Source organism: Callorhinus ursinus, unplaced genomic scaffold, assembly GCF_003265705.2.
Source record: "Callorhinus ursinus isolate GAN/ISIS: 27379988/994484 unplaced genomic scaffold, GSC_fseal_2.0 scaffold4, whole genome shotgun sequence".
NCBI classification, from domain to species: Eukaryota; Metazoa; Chordata; class Mammalia; order Carnivora; family Otariidae; genus Callorhinus; species Callorhinus ursinus.
Genome location: NW_027397066.1, coordinates 15,484,884 through 15,505,605, shown reverse-complemented (window position 1 = coordinate 15,505,605; position 20,722 = coordinate 15,484,884).

The window sequence follows — 20,722 nt, the reverse complement described above, 5'->3', positions numbered from 1 at the left end:
ATTTTCTCTCTGTTTCTTCCACCCAATCTGAAAAGCAACTTCCTATTGTCCAATCTTGGTACTTTTCGGAAGTCAGAAAAGGTAGATTTTAAAGCTTCTCCTTGAGTAACCTGTCTTATGGGCTATCTATATAGTGAGCATAATTCTCTTTGAGCGTGAATAAAGAGAAAAAAAACAAACTTAAAAATGATTAGCTAAAATAATTTCATTTCTTCCTTTCTATATAGGGCCATGTTTGTCTTTCCTTTTGTCTTCTCTTGTTTATTTCCCTCTATCCTTAGTTTATTCAAAGTCTGTATGTAGCTGAGCCGAAGTTGGTTTAGAAGATTCAACCACAGAGCACTTTTTATAGGGACTTGTGGAAAGTTTTTTTTTTTTTTTTGTTTTCCTTTCCATCTTGGGGACGCCTAAAAATAACTTGCAGGTGGGCAACTTAATTCCCAGCCAAATTCTACCTCTGCTCTTTATTACATTATTTGTTGCATTTTTAGAAAGTTTTACAGCTGATATTGAAGTTTTTGATTATTTTTTTTCTGGATCTGTAATTTTCCAGAGTTATTTTATAGGCCTATATAAAGTCCATAATCTTGTTTTTATTATAATTTTAGTTTTGGTAAGTGAACAATGGACATGGGGCCAAATGCGATTTTTTTCTCCCACGGTGAAATGGTCCCCAGTGATACTTGATCCTGGCATTGAACATCAAAGGTTCAGGTCTCTTTTAAGAAATGTGGACAGCAGAAAGCTTCTCTGCTGAAAGGATATAGGGGGCTTGGGGGCAGGGAGGCAGTCAATCCCAACACTGCAATGTTGAATTATCTGTAAATAATTTTTTTTTGATTGAACCATTTGGAAGCTGCCATTCACATATCTGCCTTTACAAATTCAAAATGCCTGGTACTATCACTTTGGTTGATTTCTTATCACTAAATTCTAATTATTGAGGTGATTGATTTCATGAATGCTTGTTGTGCCTACAACTATAATGCCTTATAAATTTCCATCTAAACAAATGCATTTCCTCTATTTTTTTTTATAATTGGATGTTGCTGGGCACCTCAAAATGAGGCCTTTAAATACTAAATAATTAGGACCATAAACTCTTCAATCGACTGTTATCATGCAGTGCATGTAGAAGCATTACTACCAGCTCATTATGATTAATCTGGGGAAGCAATGTGGTTATAATTAATTTCTATTCAATTCCGTTTCCTATAACGAGAGATGCACACATCTGCTTACACTTAGTGAAGACTTACTACCCTCAGGATCGCTGTCATCTAAATCACAAAAATTACTGATATTGTGTTCAAAATTAAAGAATACTTGCAGTGCACCTGAAAGGCATGGAAGACCATTGAATTTGAGTCAGGAGACTTGTGCTACAGTTTAGGGCACAAGAAATATGTTTTGTTTTGTTTTTTTAGTAATTTCAAATCTTTTGGCATCAGGTTCTTCATCTTTAAGTTTAAGCATTTGAATTAGGTGGTGACCCTTTTCCCTTCTTTACCCAAAACCTTGGGAGGCAATATAAAATTGTCTCTTTTCCTTTCTTTTCTTTAAAATTGATTCACTTTACAAATAAGACATGGTTTCAATATGAGGTAAAATAAATTACCTAATGCAAATAAGAATAAGTCTGCTTTGACCTAACCTTTCTCTCCCCGACCTGTCTCAGCCCCTGAAGAAATCACATGTTTATTTTAATGTGCATGCTTGCAGATCTTTTACTGTGGATTATATATGAATGTCTACTTTCACAAATGATAAAACTATATTTTTTAATGGCTGCATAGCATTTGTCTTATGGGTGTATGTAACATATTTAGCCATAATCCAATGGAAGTATATCCATATTATTTATCTTTTTAAAGAATTATGATTAAGTCCTTTTTGCACACATATGCAATTAATTCTATATGGAGAAAATGAGCAGGTGAAATTGTTGCATGACAGGAAATGCACATTTAAACAATTTAACAGATGTTGCTAATGATACCTCTAAAAAAGACCCTGGTATGTACCACACAATTATTTATATTATGTGAGTGTTTAAAATGTTGCCAATCTGAAGGCAAAGAATGTGCTGTCTCATAATTTTCATTTGCTTTTCCATGATCACAAGTGAAAATGAGATTGTTCTTGTCATTATTGGCTTTTTACACTTCTGTTTCTCTTCTTTGCCCGCCTTACTATTTTTAAGTATTAATTTATCTAACATTTTAATAGATTTTAGATGCCAATCCATCCCTTTTGTATATTGGACAATTATTTTTCCAATTTGCCACTTTCTCTCTCCTTTGTTTATAGTGATTTTTATTTTTTGTCTTTGTTTTGTCAAATGGAGTTGGTACTTTAAAATAGTTTCCAGAATTGATGTGGGTACTCTTTCTATAGGCAAGGTGGCCTATTGTGCAGAAATCAGTAGTCAATAGATTAATAGAAGACCTACTCTGTGCAAAGACCTGTATCAAAAATAATAAATGAAGGATAGACATTTACATGAAAAGAGTAATCTCTTGAGTTTCTTAATATATCACATTTAAATATACACTCTGTCCTTACATATTCTTAAATGTTTAATAACACAGCAAAAACTAAGGCTTTGGAATAGTTATATAGTATTTTCTTATTGTAAAATAAGGATTGGCATATCCATTAAGGTAGAAATTAAAGTAGTAATCACCTGTAATCTCATCATTCAGAAATAGATACAATTAACATCTCTGTGTGAACCTTTGTCTTTTTTCTATTGCACACATGTAGAAAAAGCACCTATGGTTGCATCCCAGAAATATTGTCATTTGACTCCTGAATTGTAGACTCACAGAATGCCGGGAGAGCAGATAATGTTTACCATTACATAGTGCACTGATCTCCTTTGCTGAGGTACCTCCAGTGATGGGGAACCCGCTTCTTTTCCAAATATTCTTCCTCCCTTCCTCCCTTTCTTTCTCCTTCTTTCCTTCTTCTCTTTTGATAGGGATCATATGAAAACAGTCCTTTCTCTGCATCCTGCAATTGGTCTCCTTCTAACTTTGACTCTTTGCTTCTTTTTGCTTTAATTATACTTAGATGTCTTTGTTGATGAACAAATATGCTATTGAGAATAACTACTTGGACATATCCACACGTAATAGATACTCATGTTCTGCATGTGTGTTGTGTAGTCAGTGATGATGTCCAAGAGTATGAGGAGGTAAGAAAATTTTACCGAGTTTCTGTCTCCTTTGGGCCCCTCTGCCTAAGATACATGTGAGCCCATTAACTTGTCATTCTCTGCAATGTTATATTGCTGTCGATAGAAATCTCTTTTACTGAGAAGACCCTCATGCTACCCCTTGTCTGGCTAACGTCCTGCCCTTCAGTTCCTGGTCATCTCTCAGCCCCTCTAGAAAGTCTTCTCTGAGCTTTACCTCTTTCATGGGCCAGTCTGGGTTAGATGCTTTCACTCTCCTATGGGCAATGCTTATCTTTGTCAGGGCCCATGTCATCACTTCTCGGCCTTTTGGCTAAGATCAAGTGTCAGGGCCCATGTCATACTACTTTGGAATTTCTTGTTGATTTGTGGATAAGCTTTTCATTAGTCTATAAGCATCTTGAGAGCAGATCTGTCCCGTGTCTGGTTCTATGGTACTTTGCACCATACAGAGTGGATTTCTAATAAATATTTGTTGAAAAGACAATGAGTGACAGAATGCATAAACAAACTCTCATTCAACTCATGTCACTTTCAAAACCCCTTAAAAATGCCCTTCAGACTCAGCTCAAGCTATTCCCCTTTTCTGCCTCCAAGACCCTCTTTTTTCCCCACCTTTTGCTTTCTGCCTTTTCTAATGGAAATCAACTTCACTTCCAGCCTCTCTTAATTTTGCCACCTTTTTTCCCACGTTGTTTCAATGAGACAACACAGAGAATGAACATGGATGGAACCTTCCTACTGTGGAATATTGTAACTCTCCATACATGAAAATTTTGATCTCTCATATTTATTAAAAATACATGTGTCTATCCATCATTTATCTATAAGATATGCTAGGCACCAAATGGTTCACAGTTAATATTTTATGAGCTGGGATTTTGCGTTATTTGTATGGTTTTCATTTTGATTGTGTTTCCTAAATTGCTCACAATGAAACTGTAATCTTTTTTATGTAGGGGAAAATATTAAATTATTTAGAACATGAATTATTAGATTTGGCAATGAAGAGGTCCCTCGTGTACCTCCAGGAAAATTTGAGAGGAGGAGTAAAGGAAGAAATAAGATTGTAAGGAGGTAAGGATTCCAAGCTTATCACTTACGAATTTGGAACTTTTGAAACTTCTTACCCTACTGAGATGAACTTCAATTTAAATTTAGATATTACAATATGTTGATAATTTTGGGGTAATTCTAACGAATAATTGCTTGTCAAATGGGTTTCATTTAATTGCCTGGGGAGTGGATATAATGTGTATTCTCTTTCTCTGTGGAACGAGAAGACCTGATGTCAGTCTCCACCATTCCAGGTGCAGGCTCAGGAGTCGTCACAGCCATGGGGCTGAGGTCTGTGCATCCTAGAGGGAATGGTCATATAAAAACACTGCACTTCATCAAGTTTCTTTTGGATTGTTTCAGTTTCCATGAAATTAGTTCCTTCTCTCCCATCGCTGTTAAGAATATTTGGAAAATACATGTTCAAGGGCTTTGCTCCAGGACCCTCTGGAGACAACAGGGCAGCATGGTGGGAATGGCATATGCTTTGGAGTCAGAAAGGCATCAAAGTTGGATTGCCAACTGCACCATTTACCTGCTGTGTCCTTGAGTGTATAAATCCCCTAATTTCTCGAAGTCTGAGTTCTTCATCATAATAGCAGGGTTCTTATGAGGGTTGTGACACAATTAATACTTGGTATTTGTGGGTGTTAGTTACTTTCCTCTCCCTTTCTCCTGTTTCCTCCTCCGCTACTGAATTTCTTCTATTTAAATAAATGCTTCTTATTCTTGTGTGAAGGGCATGGTCTCCTTAGAGAAATAAAGAAAGCTGTGGACTCTCTCCTCAAGAAAATGCACACTTGCACAAAAGTTGACATAATTTCAGACAATTCACAGACCCCCATGAAACACTTCCATGGGCCTAGGCCTTAATAAACATTGCTCTACATTTTTAATTTCAGCTCAGTTCCATTTTTCCTTTTATAGACTCTCCTGTGAGATTTCAAGTCTCTGAGCCTTTTTCAAGGGCTGTTGGAGACTGGGGAGTGTGACATCTATCACTACCCACCAGCACATGCTACAGGGCAGGTGTCAGTGAGCAGGCATGACTACTTGAGCACTGAGAGCAGCGTTGCCTTTCTCTTCCCCTTCTTATCTTTTTTGGGGCTTACTTGTTCAAAGCAACATTTGTTTACCTCTGGGATGCAAATGAGGATCAAATTGACACGATCAGATTCTCTGACACCTCAAAGCCTGGATGAGCATTCCCCTCTGGATTGCTCCATCTCTTTTAAAAGGAAGTTAAAGAATCAATTCATCAAATACCTAAATTTGAACTCATTTTATTTCTATTCAGTGAATAGAATGCTGCAATCTGAAGAGTCAAGCAAACAAACAAACAAAAACAAGCACAGAACATCTGGTTTTTGTTTTTGCTTTTGCCCCTAGCGGCTTTCTCTTGACTGCCAGCTTTGCCTGAAGGTTAGGAGACATAACACCTCTTGAAGCAGGCTTCAGTCAATGAGGATGGAAACTCGGTGTATTGATACCAGCTCTTTTGCCCCAAAGTAGATAACCCAGAGGCTCCTATTGTGTGTTAGCTCCCAGAGTTTCCTGAGTTGAATGATGTTCTAGTTGCCCTCAGTAGTAGCCAGCTTAATAAAGTACACTTTGTTGCTCTGTTTCTACTCCTGTCTTGCTTCCCACATACCTATCAGTATTTTCCTTCATTCCCAAAGCAATTACTTGAACTTAAATCCTCTGTCACAGTTGGCTTCTGGAAGAACCCAAACTACAACATTATCTAACTGACTCAAGAGATGTGCTTTTGGCTCTCACTTCTTGTAGGAGATTTAATATCCACAGTTGTGCCCACTAAATGACTGTACTAGTCCCCAGGCAATGTGACAACAGAAGCACCTGCTCACACATCCAAATGTCCCCCCAAGGGAATGCAGTAATACTACTCCCAGTCACAAATCACAGATCTACAAGATAAATCATTTGATTCTAGTTTGAAGTACATGCTTGAATAATTGATTTACATGTGTAATTTTAAGTTAAAATTAATAAGATAATTCTACTAGGTTTTGCAAATAATCTTGTAGTCGTTACAATATTTTAAGATTTACTGTATTTATGTCTCTACTTTATTAGATTTGTAAGAATTGGTTACGTTCTTCGGGAGCTTTTTCTGTTATTCAGATAATTGAATCTCATACAAAAGAAAATCAAATATATTAAATGTATAAATGTTGTTTAAAATATTTAAGGGGATTTAATTAACTAAGTTGTAAAATCTTCTTTAAAAGCCATACTTAAAATTTATTGGATTTATAAATAGCCACCATAAATTTGTAAATTAAATCTAAATGCTTTGTAAAAATAAACTAAGCCTCTCAATTTATAACTTTAGTAAATTAAATATTAATTTGAAAATTGTAGTAACCCTATATAATCTTTTCTGTGTGCAATAACCTCAAACACAGAAACCGTTTCACATTAATAGTGTTTAATAAGTCTTGCTCTTTATTCTAAAAAAATTCACCAAGAATCTTTGTTCTTTCTTTATCAAACTTACCCCATCTTTCAAAGCACCCTTCTAACTCCCACTTCCCCCTGAAGTCTGTCTTCCTATCTCCAATTCTTCATTCTCTTTACTTCAATTTCTGCTGTATTTATAATCTACATCATACCATAATCTTGTTTCTCATGCATTATTCTGTTATTTCTTTCCACTTAAGGTAGTATAGTCCTACAACTGGATTGATAGTTCTTTCATGGTTCCATGTCTTTCACTTCTTTAAAATCATCCAAAGAGTCTTCCTCAAACCCACTCTACCCTCTTCCATTTTGCAGAATTCTAACTCCAGTGATAGTTCCTGAGTGGCTGTAATGTTCCTGTCCTCATTAACACAGCATTCTTGTCAAGTATCTGGCCTTAAATCAGTTAGCCCCAGTCACAAGTTTATGGTCTGTAAGTTTGCAATCCTCTAGGGAGCTTCCCTGGTAGTCTGAAACCAGACCCCTGAATGCAAAGAGTAGCAAGAGACTGAAGAATATCCATGCCACTCCAGGTTGATAGGTGGCAGTTTTCATAAGCAAAAGAAACTTACATATGAAGCTTGTCTTGGGTGGCAGCAAGTAAAATGGGTCCCTGCCTTTGCCTGCCAGATCTTAAAAGTTTATAAAGAGGCCTTAGCCGGCTTTAGTTGCATATACCATGTAGGTATTCTGAACATCACATTACCCACTCAAGGCTGGGAGTGGGAAAAGCAAGCAGAATCCACATTCCAAGGACTGAGGCAGAGGTAAGGAGCCTCTGAATGCCCAGGTCAAGTCATGGGTCAGTTGGCAATCATGTCCTTTCAATGACCTCCTCCAACAGGGTCCCACTTACCATTGTGCAGGACTTAGCTTAATATAGCTTCCTTGACTATATTTGTTTCAATTATCTCTTGCCACGCTAATGTTAAATGTTAATTGTGTCAAAAATCAGTGGCTCTAAATAATAATTGTTTATCATAGTTCATGAACTGAAGGGTTAACTTTAAAGTGGCCTCTGGTCTCAGTCAGGCTCATTTGTGCATCTTCCATCAGCTATGGGTCATGTAGGCTGATCTTGGCTGAGATCTCTTGCAAATTTGAGAGTCCACTGGCTGTTGACTAGTTTAGCAGAGCCTTGGGTGAAATGACTGTGCTTTCTTCTCAGTATCCCAGGCACTTTCTGAGACTAGCTGGGGCTTATTCTCTTAGCAAACACAGAAAAGGCAGAAAGGAAGTGACAGATACAAGTTCTTTGTCAAGACTCTGTACATGTCAAGTTTTCTAAAATCCTATTGACCCAAGCAAGTCATATGGTCAAGCACAGCTTCAGGGGATTTGGGAACAGTCTGGAAAAGAACTGTGAGACCACAGGGCGAAGAATGAAGATATAAGGAGAGGGCAGAATTGGGCCATCAATACACTAAGTCAAAATCAGCACTCAAATCAGAGCACTTACTAAGAATTATGAAATTGAGATGCAGCTGTGCTTCTGGATGATGTAAAATCTGAAATTCCTGATATATTTTTGCACAAGTGAGGAAAAAATTCTGAGGGAACAGAGTGAACAAGACAAGAATATCTACTATCACTATTTATGGATAAATCATGGTGAATGATCCATGACTGGATCCTGTTCTGTTTGAACGTTTTCAGTAATGTCAACCATTGCATCCATTTATTTATTTATTTTTAAAGTTTTTATTTAAATTCCAGTTGGTTAACACACAGTGTAATATTAGTTTCAGTTGTACAATATAGTGACTCAACACTTCCATACATCACCTGGTGCTCATCACAAGTGCACTCCTTAATCCCCATCTCCTATTTAACCCATCCTCCACCCACCTCCCCCCTGGTAACCATCAGTTTGTTCTGTACAGTTAAGACTATGTTTCTTGGTTTGCCTCTTTCTCTCTTTTTCTCCCCTTTGCTTGTTTGTTTTGTTTCTTAAATTCTAAAGATGAGTAAAATTATATAGCATTTGTCTTTCTCTGATTGACTTATTTCACTTAGCATAATACTCTTTAGCTCCATCCATGTCATTGTAAATGGCAAGATCCCATTTTTTATGGCTGAGTAATATTCCATTGTATGCATATATATGTGTATATACATACATACACACAGATACATTGTACATTCCATTGGATGTGTACATACATTTCAATGTACACACATTCCATTGTGTGTGTGTGTGTGTGTGTGTGTGTATACATACCACATCTTCCTTATCCATTCATCAGTTGATGGACACTTGGGCAATTTCCATAATTTGGCAATCAACAAAACTAAGAGGCAACCGATGGAATGGAAGATGATATTTGCAAATGACATATCTGATAAAGGGTTAGTATCTGAAATATATAAGAAACTTATAAAACTCAACATCCACAAAATGAATAATCCAATTAAGAAATGGGCAGAAGACATGAGTTTTTCCAAAGAAGACATGTAGATGGCTTACAGACACATGAAAAGATGCTCAACATCACTTATTACCGAGGAAATATAAATCAAAACTGTAAAAAGATATCTCCTCACACCTACCAGAATGGCTAAAATCAACAACACAAGAAACAACAGGTGTTGGTGAGGATGTGGAGAAAGGAGAACCCTCTTACACTGTTGGTGGGAATGCAAACTAGTGCAGGCACTCTGGAGAACAGTATGGAGGTTCCTCAAAAAGTTAAGAATAGAACTACCCTAGCAGTTGCACTACTAGGAATTTACCCAAAGAACACAAAAATACTAATTCAAAGTGGTAAGTGACCCCGATGTTTATCGTAGCATTATCTATAATTGTCAAATTACGGAAGCATCCATTTATTTTTAACCCAGTTTGAATCGCACTTTTATTTAACTTGGAAAGTTTTAACACTAACAAACTCATAAGTGTAACAAGGATTGAAGGGGAGCTTGGTGCAGTGGTTCCTAAACTTGGAATCCTGCTTCCACCTTCTCTTCATCCTGATGTTCTGATTAGGTGGTTCTTGGGTGAGACCACTCATTGTAAGAAACTCCTCATAAAATTCCAATGCATTCCTTGGATCTGGGATTTCTTGTTCTAGGTAATAGTGTATAATGATACTTATTTAAGAGGTTTTGGGTGACTCTTATAAAAATACTAGGAGGTTGGCACCTTATAATCACAAACCTTGAATTCCAAAAGAAAGAAATGATTACACAATTTCATTCAAAACCATTTCTCATTGTCAGCCATGAAAATAAATTTGTCACGCACACACACAGAGAAACACAATCACATGTCCTGCATTAAAATTCTACATAATTAACATCCAGATATCCTAACATTTTGGGATAAGGAGAATCATTCTGTGAGAGTAATATAAACCTATACTGTTAATATAGTTTAAAAAAAGATGATTGTGTGCATGCATGTTCATTTGTGTGTGTGTGTGTATAAAAGAAGGCTTAAAAAGTGTTGAAGAGCACTTCAAAATAGAAGTTCCTGAACAAACATTGTAGGCAGATGGTGTCTTAAGAAAATCTTGCAGCCTTGTGAATTGATACAGAAGCTTGTTAACAAATCCAGTGCACTTACAGGAGCCATATATTAGAAACTTCCTCTGGCAGAGAGATCTCTGCTGCATTTCCAAGTTTTTAAATAAACTGATGGCTCTCTGGAGGTTTTATTCAACACTTAGGTGTTTACCATCCTTACAGCATATGCTACCTACTTGATTCCTATTTGCTCCTTTAGGAGAAAGAGTGATTTAAGAAAACAGCAGGTCTGAGTAGGATCTCAGATTAACTTCACTGATCTCAATTTCTGGTAATGCAAAAGGCACTTCCAACATGCTAAGGTCCTATACATGTCACATGATGCATGATTTAGAGTTATATTTTTGGATGGAACATATGTAGAGTATAAGCCATATTTTTTTCTAAGGAAAACATTGCTTATTCTAAAATTCAAATGGAATTTCAAGAGATCCAGATAGCCAAAACAATTCTTGAAAAGGAAGAAGAAAATAGGAGGATTCACACTTCCTGACTTTAAAATTTAATATAAAGCAACACTAGTCAAGACACTGTAGTATTGGCATAATGACAGACATATAGGTTAATATAATAAAATTGAGAGTCCAGAAATAAACCCATTTGTTGATACACAACTGATTTCTAAAAGAGTGTGAAGACCATTCAAAAGGGAAAGAATAGTCTTTTCAGCAAATGTCTCTTGGACAACTGGATAGCCATGCACAAAAGAATGAAGTTGGACCCTTAGGACACACCATATATGAAAATTAACTCAAAATACATGAACACCTAAAGGTAGGAGTTAAAATTGTAGAACTCTTAGAAGAAAACATAGGGGGACGTCTTAAAAACTTTGGATTTGACAAAAGATTCTTATATATGACACCATAGCATGAGCAGAAAAGAAAAAAAAAAAAAAACAGCGGTGAATTGGATGTCATCAAAATTAAAACTTAAGGGTTTCAGAAGACACTATCATTAAAGTGAAAAGATAACCCATGGAATAGAGAAAAGAATTGCAAATCATATATCTGATAAGGAATTTATATCTAGCATTGTAAAGAATTCTTACAACTCAATAATAAGAAAAAAACAGTCCATTTAAGGATGGACAAGGGCTCTGAATACACATTTTCTCCAAAAGGTATATAAATGGTTAATAAGCACATGAAAATATGCTTTACATCATTAGTCATCATGAAAATGCAAATATGCTTGACATCCTTACCACAGTGAGATACCACTTCATGCCCACTAAGATGGCTAGAATAAAAAATAACATGATAACAAGCATTGGTGAAGATGTGGAAAAATTAGAATCCTCATACCTGCTGGTGGGAATCTAAAATGGTGCACTTAGGAGTGCCTAGGAGCTCAGTTGGTTAAGCATCTGACTCTTGATTTTGGCTCAGGTCATGATCTCAGGGTCATGAGGTCAAGATTGAGCCCTGTGACAGGCTCAGTGCTGGGCATTGAGCCTGCTTAAGAGTCTCTCTCTCTCTCTCCCTCTGCCCCTTCCCACTGCCAACTCAGGTGAGTGCACTCTCATTCTCTCTCTCTCTCACACACACACTAAATACATACATACATACATACATAAATACATAAAGATCACTGAGGTAATGGTACGTATATTTAGAAAAAATTAAAAATAAAATAAAATGGTGCACTCAGTTTGGATGGCAGTTCCTCAAATGGTAAAACATACAGTTGTTATAATACCCAGCAACTTATTCCTAAGTATACATCTAAAAAAATGAAAACAAATGTCCACAAAAATTTGCACATTAATGTTAATTGCAGCATTATTCATAATAGCCAAAATACAAAAACAACCCAAATATTAATAAACTGATGAATAAATTTAAAAAATTGTGACCTATCCATTCAATGGAATATTATTCAGCAGTAAAAAATAATGAAGTATTGGTTTATGCTATAACATAAATAAATCTTTAAAATATCTTAAATGAAAGAAGCAGTCACAAAAGACCATATATTATATAATTCTATTTTTATGAAATGCCCCAAATAGGTACATCTATAGAGACAGAAAGTAGAATAGTGGTTGTTTAGGGCTGAAGGTGGGGTGTGGATGAAGGTAGGGTGATGATAGCTAAAGAGTACAAGATTTCTTTTTGGAGTGATGAAAAATGTTTTAAAATTAACTATGACCACATCCAGTGTCCATTTCCACATGTAAGGAGCTCAGAAGTTGTCACTCTGTTGTAAAAGTAAAAAGCTGAACAGACTAAAAAATTGAAAAACTATTCTTGGATTTGTGAGAGAAAGGGGGAGGGGCACAAGGCAAACCACTCCCCCCCAAGATTGTAGAGACAGACAAACAAATATGAGGATTCATGGCTTACCAGTGCAGAGACTCACAGCAGAAGTCACTGTGGGAACCAGTGCTGGGATAGGAACCTGAAATGTAATTGACAAATTGCTAGAGGCTCAGTGTGGACGACTCTGAGAGTTAAAAACTCCAAGGAAACCCAGTCATGTAGTTCCCCATAATTTTGTGAGATTATGTCCAGGAGATTGACCAGCTTCTCACAGTAAATATGAGAAAAAAAAAATTTCTTCATGCTTCCAGCAGGGGAAAAAGAAAAGGAATCATTTTGAAATAAGCTACCCTCTGGAGAAAATAGTTAGCTAGAGATTAACCTGCTGGGGTATTCTTAGAGTCTAACTGAAATGGAGAAAAATAAATACCCAATGTAAGTCTGCCTTAATTTTCTACATGGGAGGGGCGCCTGGGTGGCTCAGATGGTTAAGCAACTGCCTTCAGCTCAGGTCATGATCCAGGGTCCTGGGATCGAGCCCCGCATCGGGCTCCTGGCTCAGCAAGGAGCCTGCTTCTCCCTCTCCCTCTGCCTCTCTCCCTGCTCATGCTTTCTCTTCTCTCTCTCTGTATCTCTGTGTCTCAAATGAGTAAATAAAATCCTTAAAAAAAAATTAAAAAAAAATTTTTCTACATGGGAGAAAGGAAATACCCCAATCCAGCCCACTCTAGCCATTCTACCCCACCTCAGTGGTGAGGGAAAAACAAAACAAAACAAAACAAAACAAAACAAAACAAAAAAACAACCTGGCAAATACTTGTGAAGATCACAAACCATAAGCATAGGCTCACTAAAAGACTGAGACCTAATCATGGGACCATGGAACACTTCCCCTCCATCCATACCTCATCATCACATTTCTAAAGGCCTATTTACAACAGTTCCTTTTATATGGAACATCATGTCTAGCTATCAACAAAAAGTTACAAAGCATACTAAAAGACAAAAAACACATTTTGAAGAGATAGAACAAGTGTCAACATCAGATATGGCAAGGATTTTGGCATTATCAGATAATTTAAAATAACTATAATTAAGGGTATCTGGGTGGATCAGTGAGTTAAGCATCTGACTCTTGATTTCGGCTTAGGTCATGATCTCAGGGTCATGAGATCAACACCTTATCAAAGATATACAAAGATATACAATACCTTATCAAATATATACTACTAACATACTTTATATAAAGTAGATATAAATATATGGAAAGATGCTTCACATCATATGGTACCAGGAAAATGGAAATTAAAACAACACCAAGATACCATAAAAAAACTATTGGAATGGCCTAACTCTGGAATATTGACAACATCAAATGCTGATGAGTATGTGGAGAAACAGGGTCTTTTATTCATTGTGGTGGGAATGTAAAATTGTATGACCACTTTGGAAGAGAGTCTGGCAACTTCTTATAAAACTAAACATACTCTTACTGTATAATCCTGCAATCATGCTCTTGGGTATTACCCAAAGGAGTAGAAAATGTTTTTATATCCACACAAAATCCTGCACATAGATGTTTATAGCAGCTTTATTCATAATTGCTGAAACTTGGAAAAAACCAAGATGTCTTTCAGTAGGTCAGTGGATAAATAAACTGTGGTACATCCAGACAGTGGAGCATTATTCAAAGCCAAGAAGAAATGAGCTATCATGCCATGAAAATACATAGAGGAACCTTAAATGCATATTACCAAGGCAAAATAGGTTGCATACTGTATGATTCCAACTATATAACATTCTGGGAAAGGCAAAACTGTGGAAACAATGAAAAGATCAGTGGTTACTAGGATCTGGGGAGAGGGATGGATAAACAAGTGGAGCACAGAGGATTTATAGGGCAGTGAAAATATTTCATAGGATACCATAATGTTGGGAACCAGTCATTAAACATTTGTCCAAACCTATAGGATGTACAATATCAAGAGTGAACTATAAACTATGGATTATCAATTGTGATAATTAATACCACTTTGCTGAGAGATGTTTTTAATGTGTGTGTGTGTGTGTGTGTGTGAGGGTAAATGTTCATGTGTGCATGTGTGGGGACAGAGGATATATGGGAAATCTGTACTTTCCTGTCAACTTTGCTGTAAAACTAAAACTGCTCTAAGAAAAAGAAAGTAATACCAAAACAAAATTGTGGTGGTGGTTGCACATTTCTGAGAATATACAAATAAATTATTGATTTGTACACTTTAAATGGGTGAATTATATATATGTGAATTATATCTAAATAAAGCTGTTAAAGAGTGCCTGGGTTGCTCAGTCATTTAAGCATCTGACTCTTGATATTGCCTGAGGTCATGATCTAAAAGTCGTGAGATCAACCCCGGCGTTAGGTTCCATGCTCAGTGTGGAGTCTGGTTGAGATTCACTCACTCCCTCTCCTTCTGTGCCCCCCACTTGCACTCACGTGCGCATGCTCTCTCTCTCTCTCAAATAAATAAATGTATCTTTCAATAAAGATGTTGAAAAAGATACTGCAGCTATTGGAAGGGTAATAAGGGAATATTACAAATAACTTTATAGTCATAATTTCTACAACTTTGGAAAAGTGGACCAATTTCTTGTAAACAAACTACGAAAACTCAAATAAGATAAAATACATATCCTAAACAGTCGACAAAACTAAAAGACAACCAACAGAATGGGAGAAGATATTTGCAAATGACATACCAGATAAAGGGCTAGTATTCAAAATCTATAAAGAACTTATCAAACTCAACACCCAAAGAACAAATAATCCAATCAAGAAATGCACAGAAGACACGAATAGATACTTTTCCAAAGAAGACATCCAAATGGCCAACAGACACATGAAAAAGTGCTCAACATCACTCGGCATCAGGGAAATCCAAATCAAAACCTCAATGAGATACCACCTCACCCCAGTCAGAATGACTAAAATTAACAAGTCAGGAAACGACAGATGTTGGCAGGGATGCGGAGAAAGGGGAACCCTCCTACACTGTTGGTGGGAATGCAAGCTGGTGCAGCCACTCTGGAAAACAGTATGGAGGTTCCTCAAAAAGTTGAAAATAGAGCTACCCTATGACCCAGCAATTGCACTACTGGGTATTTACCCCAAAGATACAAATGTAGTGATCCAAAGGGGTATGTGCACCCAAATGTTTATAGCAGCAATGTCCACAATAGCCAAACTATGGAAAGAGTCAAGGTGTCCATCAACAGAGGAATGGATAAAGAAGATGTGGTATATATATAAACAATGGAATATTATACAGCCACCAAAACAATGAAATCTTGCCATTTGCGATGAAGTAGATGGAACTAGAGGGTATTATGCCAAGTGAAATAAGTCAATCAGAGAAATACAAGTATCATATGATCTCACTGATATAAGGAATTCTTAATTTCAGGAAACAAACTGAGCATTGCTGGAGTGGTGGGGGTGGGAAGGATGGGGTGGCTGGGTGATAGACATTGGGGAGGGTATGTGCTATGGTGAGCGCTGTGAATTGTGTAAGACTAATGAATCACAGACTTGTACCTCTGAAACAAATAATACATTATATGTTAAAATAAAAAAGATAGTGGGAAGGGAAAAATGAAGTGGGGGAAATCGGAGGGGGAGATGAACCATGAGAGACTATGGACTCTGAGAAACACACTGAGGGTTTTAGAGGGGATGGGGGTAGGGGGATGGGTTAGCCCGGTGATGGGTATTAAGGAGGGCACGTATTGAATGGAACACTGGGTGTTATATGCAAACAATGAATCATGGAACACTACATCAAAAACTAATGATGTATGGTGACTAACATAACATAATAAAATAAAATTTTTTTAAAAAGCAGCAAAAGAAAAAAAATACATATCCTAAATTGCCCTATAACTATTATAGAAATTGATAATGTGATTAAAAAATCTCTCTCCCTACCCACACTCCTGAAAATCTCCAGGCACAATGGTTCATTGCAGAATGAACATTCAAAGAATGAACATCAATTTTACATAATCATTTCTAGAAACTAGAAGAGAAGGGAATACTCCTAACTCATTTTGTGTGGTTAATGTTACATGAACACCAAAATAGGAAAAAGAAAGAAAAAAGGAAAAGAGAAAGAAAGAAAGAAAGAAAGAAAGAAAGAAAGAAAGAAAGAAAGAAAGAAAGAAAGAAAGAAAAGAAGAAAGAAAGAAATGGAAGAAGGAAGGAAGGAAGGAAAAGAAAAAAGAAACTATAGACCAATATTTCTCATTAATTTAGACATAAAAGTCCTCCACAAAATTTTGGTACATTAAGTCCAATCATGCAAAAAAAAAAAAAGAATAATGCAAGTATTGTATGCATGCAATATTCAAAGCTGATTCAAGATTTGAAAATCAATCAATGCACTTCACTATATTATCAAGCTATGGAAGAGAAATCATACTATCACATCAATTAAAAAAACATTTGATAAAATTCAACAATCATTTGTAATTAAACTCTCAGTACACTAGGAATAGAGGGTAAACCTCTTCCACCTCTCAATGAGGATATACACAAAACCTACAACTACTAACATATTGGATATAAAGTAGATATAAATATATGTTTATGGTTGTCCTTTCAGAACCAATTTATTTTTCAGTCCTAAATACTTATACTCTGATTTCAATGATGTTTTGGTGTTCTACCTATATTGTTTCTCTAGATTAGTAGCAATTTTATTTCTTGATGTGTTTCTTCCAACATGAAAATATCTATCTACATAAACAAAAGCAGGTGGTATCTAATATCTTTTGAGTCCAGGCAATGTGCCTGGCATCCCACTAAATCTTGACACACATTATATGGTTTAATATCTACATCCAGTATATTAATTTCGTATTGCTTCTATAACAAAGTGCCACAATATTAGTGGTTTAAAACAATACAAATTTATTCTCTTACATTTATGGAGATCATAAATCCAAATGAGTCTTAGAGGATTAAAGTCAAGCTGTCAGTCAGCAGGGCTGGTTTTCTGCACACTCTTGGTGAGAGAATTGGTTTCCTTGTTTTTCAACTTCTAACGCCTTCTATGCTCCTTGGCAATTGGTCCCTTCTTTTCATCCCTCCAACCCTTTGCTTGTCATAACATTTCCTTCTACTGATTTTGCCTTCTTCACTCCCTCTTACAAGGGCCCTTGTGAATACACTGAGCCCACTTGGACCATTTAGGATATTCTCCCCCTCTCATGATTCTTAACTTAATCATGTCAGCAATGTTATTTTTGCCATATAAAGAAATATATTTACAGGCTCCTGGATTTAAGATGTGAACATATTTGGGGGGCATAATTTCTCTGCTACAACCACCTGTTAGTTAGGCACTTTTGTCCCCCAATATCTATTTTCCCCTTCTTCCATAGTAATAAAAGTTTTCAATGGGCATAAGACAACCCAGATAAAAATGATATATCACAACTTCTCTTGCAGCTAGATGTGGTCATATGACTTCCATTGAACAATAAATGTGAACAGGAGTAAAGCTATGACTTGTAACCGAGAGCCTTTGGAATCAGTGCATAATGTTTCTCTCCCTCTGCTATGCCAACCAGCAAAGCTTCAGCCTGCATCCCTGTGTGAAGTTTATACCCACTGGTATAGCCACCAACAACCTCACTGAAATAAATATCAAGCAGGAGCCTTTAGGAGTGTTAGTTACTAAGAATATTCTAGTCCACCCTGACTAGTAGAGTATATTTATACAAACATACAATACTGAAAGTTTCTGGCTACCTAACAGCCATACTCTTCCCCCTTCTTGCTAACATAGCTTGCTTATGACAGAAGTTGTAAATGTCAAAAAATGACTTTCCTTGTAGCAAGGTCCTGGGAACACAAACTGATCTTGACCAATAGAACATGATGAGAAATCTGTGAGGATGTTTATGGGAAAGTTTCTCCTATCTAATAAAATGTGACCATTTCCCACTTCCTTGTATACCTTTGGTGTTATCATATGGGTAGTTAGTATCTCGAGCTAGTATAGTCATGTTGCAACCATGAGGGGGAGCTGAAAAATGACTAAAATTGTCATTGACAATTGGTTCAAAAATCTCTGACATTATTGGGCTACTGAGCCCATTGTTTTGTCCACTTCTAATTAGTATTCTGTTACTTAAAACTGAAAGCATAGGGCGCCTGGGTGGCTCAGTTGGTTAGGTGACTGCCTTCGGCTCAGGTCATGATCCTGGAGTCCTAGGATCGAGTCCCGCATCGGGCTCCCTGCTCGGCAGGGAGTCTGCTTCTCCCTCTGACCCTCTTCCCTCTCGTGCTCTCTGTCTCTCATTCTCTCTCTCTCAAATAAATAAATAAAATCTTTAAAAAAAAAAAACAAAACTGAAAGCATATATCATTTAACATATGGAGACTTTCCCACAAATCTGATATTTTAGGAACCAAATAGATTTAGATTAATGTATTTTCTTTTTCTAAAGACTTTTATTTATTTATTTGACAGAGAGAGACACAGCAAGAGAGGGAACACAAGCAGGGGGAGTGGGAGAGGGAGAAGCAGGCTTTCTGCTGAGCAGAGAGCCTGAAGCGGGGCTTGATCCCAGGACCCTGGGACCATGACCTGAGCCAAAGCCAGAAGCTTAACGACTGAGCCACCCAGTGCCCCAAATTAATGTATTTTCAAATGAATCCCTTCCTAATCAAATTTCGCTATTCTCTCTCCAAAACTGAGGAAATAAATTGCTTCAGATAATGCACAGTCTCTTGATATTAAAAGCTCACTTTCCAAATTCATGAATTTTTTGATGATGTTTGGGAGATTAGTGGCACTATATATATATATGTGTGTGTGTGTATATATTGTGTGTGTATATATATATATACACACACACATTACCAAAGTATATTTAAAATTTTATTTAGCATTCACTCTAAGTATAAATATTGACTTTAAAACAAGTGGTTAGTATGCCAACTTTAAAACAAGTGGTTAGTATGTGAACTAGGTATTATAGTCATATATATATGTATATATGGTACAATGTATATTTTAGACTTGAAGTTTTGTTATAAAAATAACTTAAGAAACCAGAAAATACTTGTTTTTCCCTTAGGTCTATAAAATTCCATAAAGAAGTATCAGTAGGGTGGAGATAGGGAATAGGGAAGCAGAACAAGTCTTATGCCTTGCTGAAGATTTCTCATTTTTTAAAATTTATTTATTTGAGAGGAAGAGAGAGAGAGAGCAGGGAGGCAGAGCAGAGGGAGAGAGAGGGAGAGAATCTCAAGCAGACCCCCACTGAGCACAGAGCCCTATGTGGGGCTGAATCCCATGACCCTGAGATCATGACCTAAGCCTTTTGAAATCAAGAGTTGGACAGTTAACTGACTGAGCCACCCAGGTACCCCAAGATTTCTCATTTTTTAATTCAACTGATTTCCAGTTTTTTATGACACTTACATATAACTTAGCATTTAGTTTATTTTAGGAATATTTAATACTTCTGAGGCATATAAACAAGCTGCAAAAATAAAAAAAATACAAAACTTTGGGTTCCATATGTTATGATGGAATACAATATAAACCACAATTTTTCCCCAAACACCTATTTTTAATAATACTTTGTGAGCAGACAGTGCCAATTATAGTTTCAGGGTTACTTAGGTCACTCGGAACTGCAGGCCCAGCATAACCTCCTTCCCAGGAAACAAATCCAGAGAAAAATATAAAACATTTCAGATCAAGAGTGCATATTGACACTCATGACCCAAGAGATTTGTCGAGGCCATGACCAAGAGATCACTCAGTTTAGGCTACAACATAACAATGTATGACCTTTATTAGGATAGCAACACATACAAACTTTACTTCAGATGCTTTATGCACTGAGATCATAGAAGCAGCCATTAAATACTATTGGGTGAAGCTAGTATCAATTTCTAGATTTTTTTTTCCATTTTATTCCATCTCCCTGGTCACTTACTTCATTTCTGGTAGTTACTGCACTCTGAGATACGATTTAACTGCTCTGCTGCTCAGGAGGAGGCAGATTCAACCTCTATTTCTAGTATGATTAAGGATTTCAGGAATTGCTTAGCTAAAATAAAAATTATTTGAAAACTTGCCCTAGCCTAGGAATGTCCAAATGGGTCTTTTTTGCGAGAGGAATGACCCCATTCACA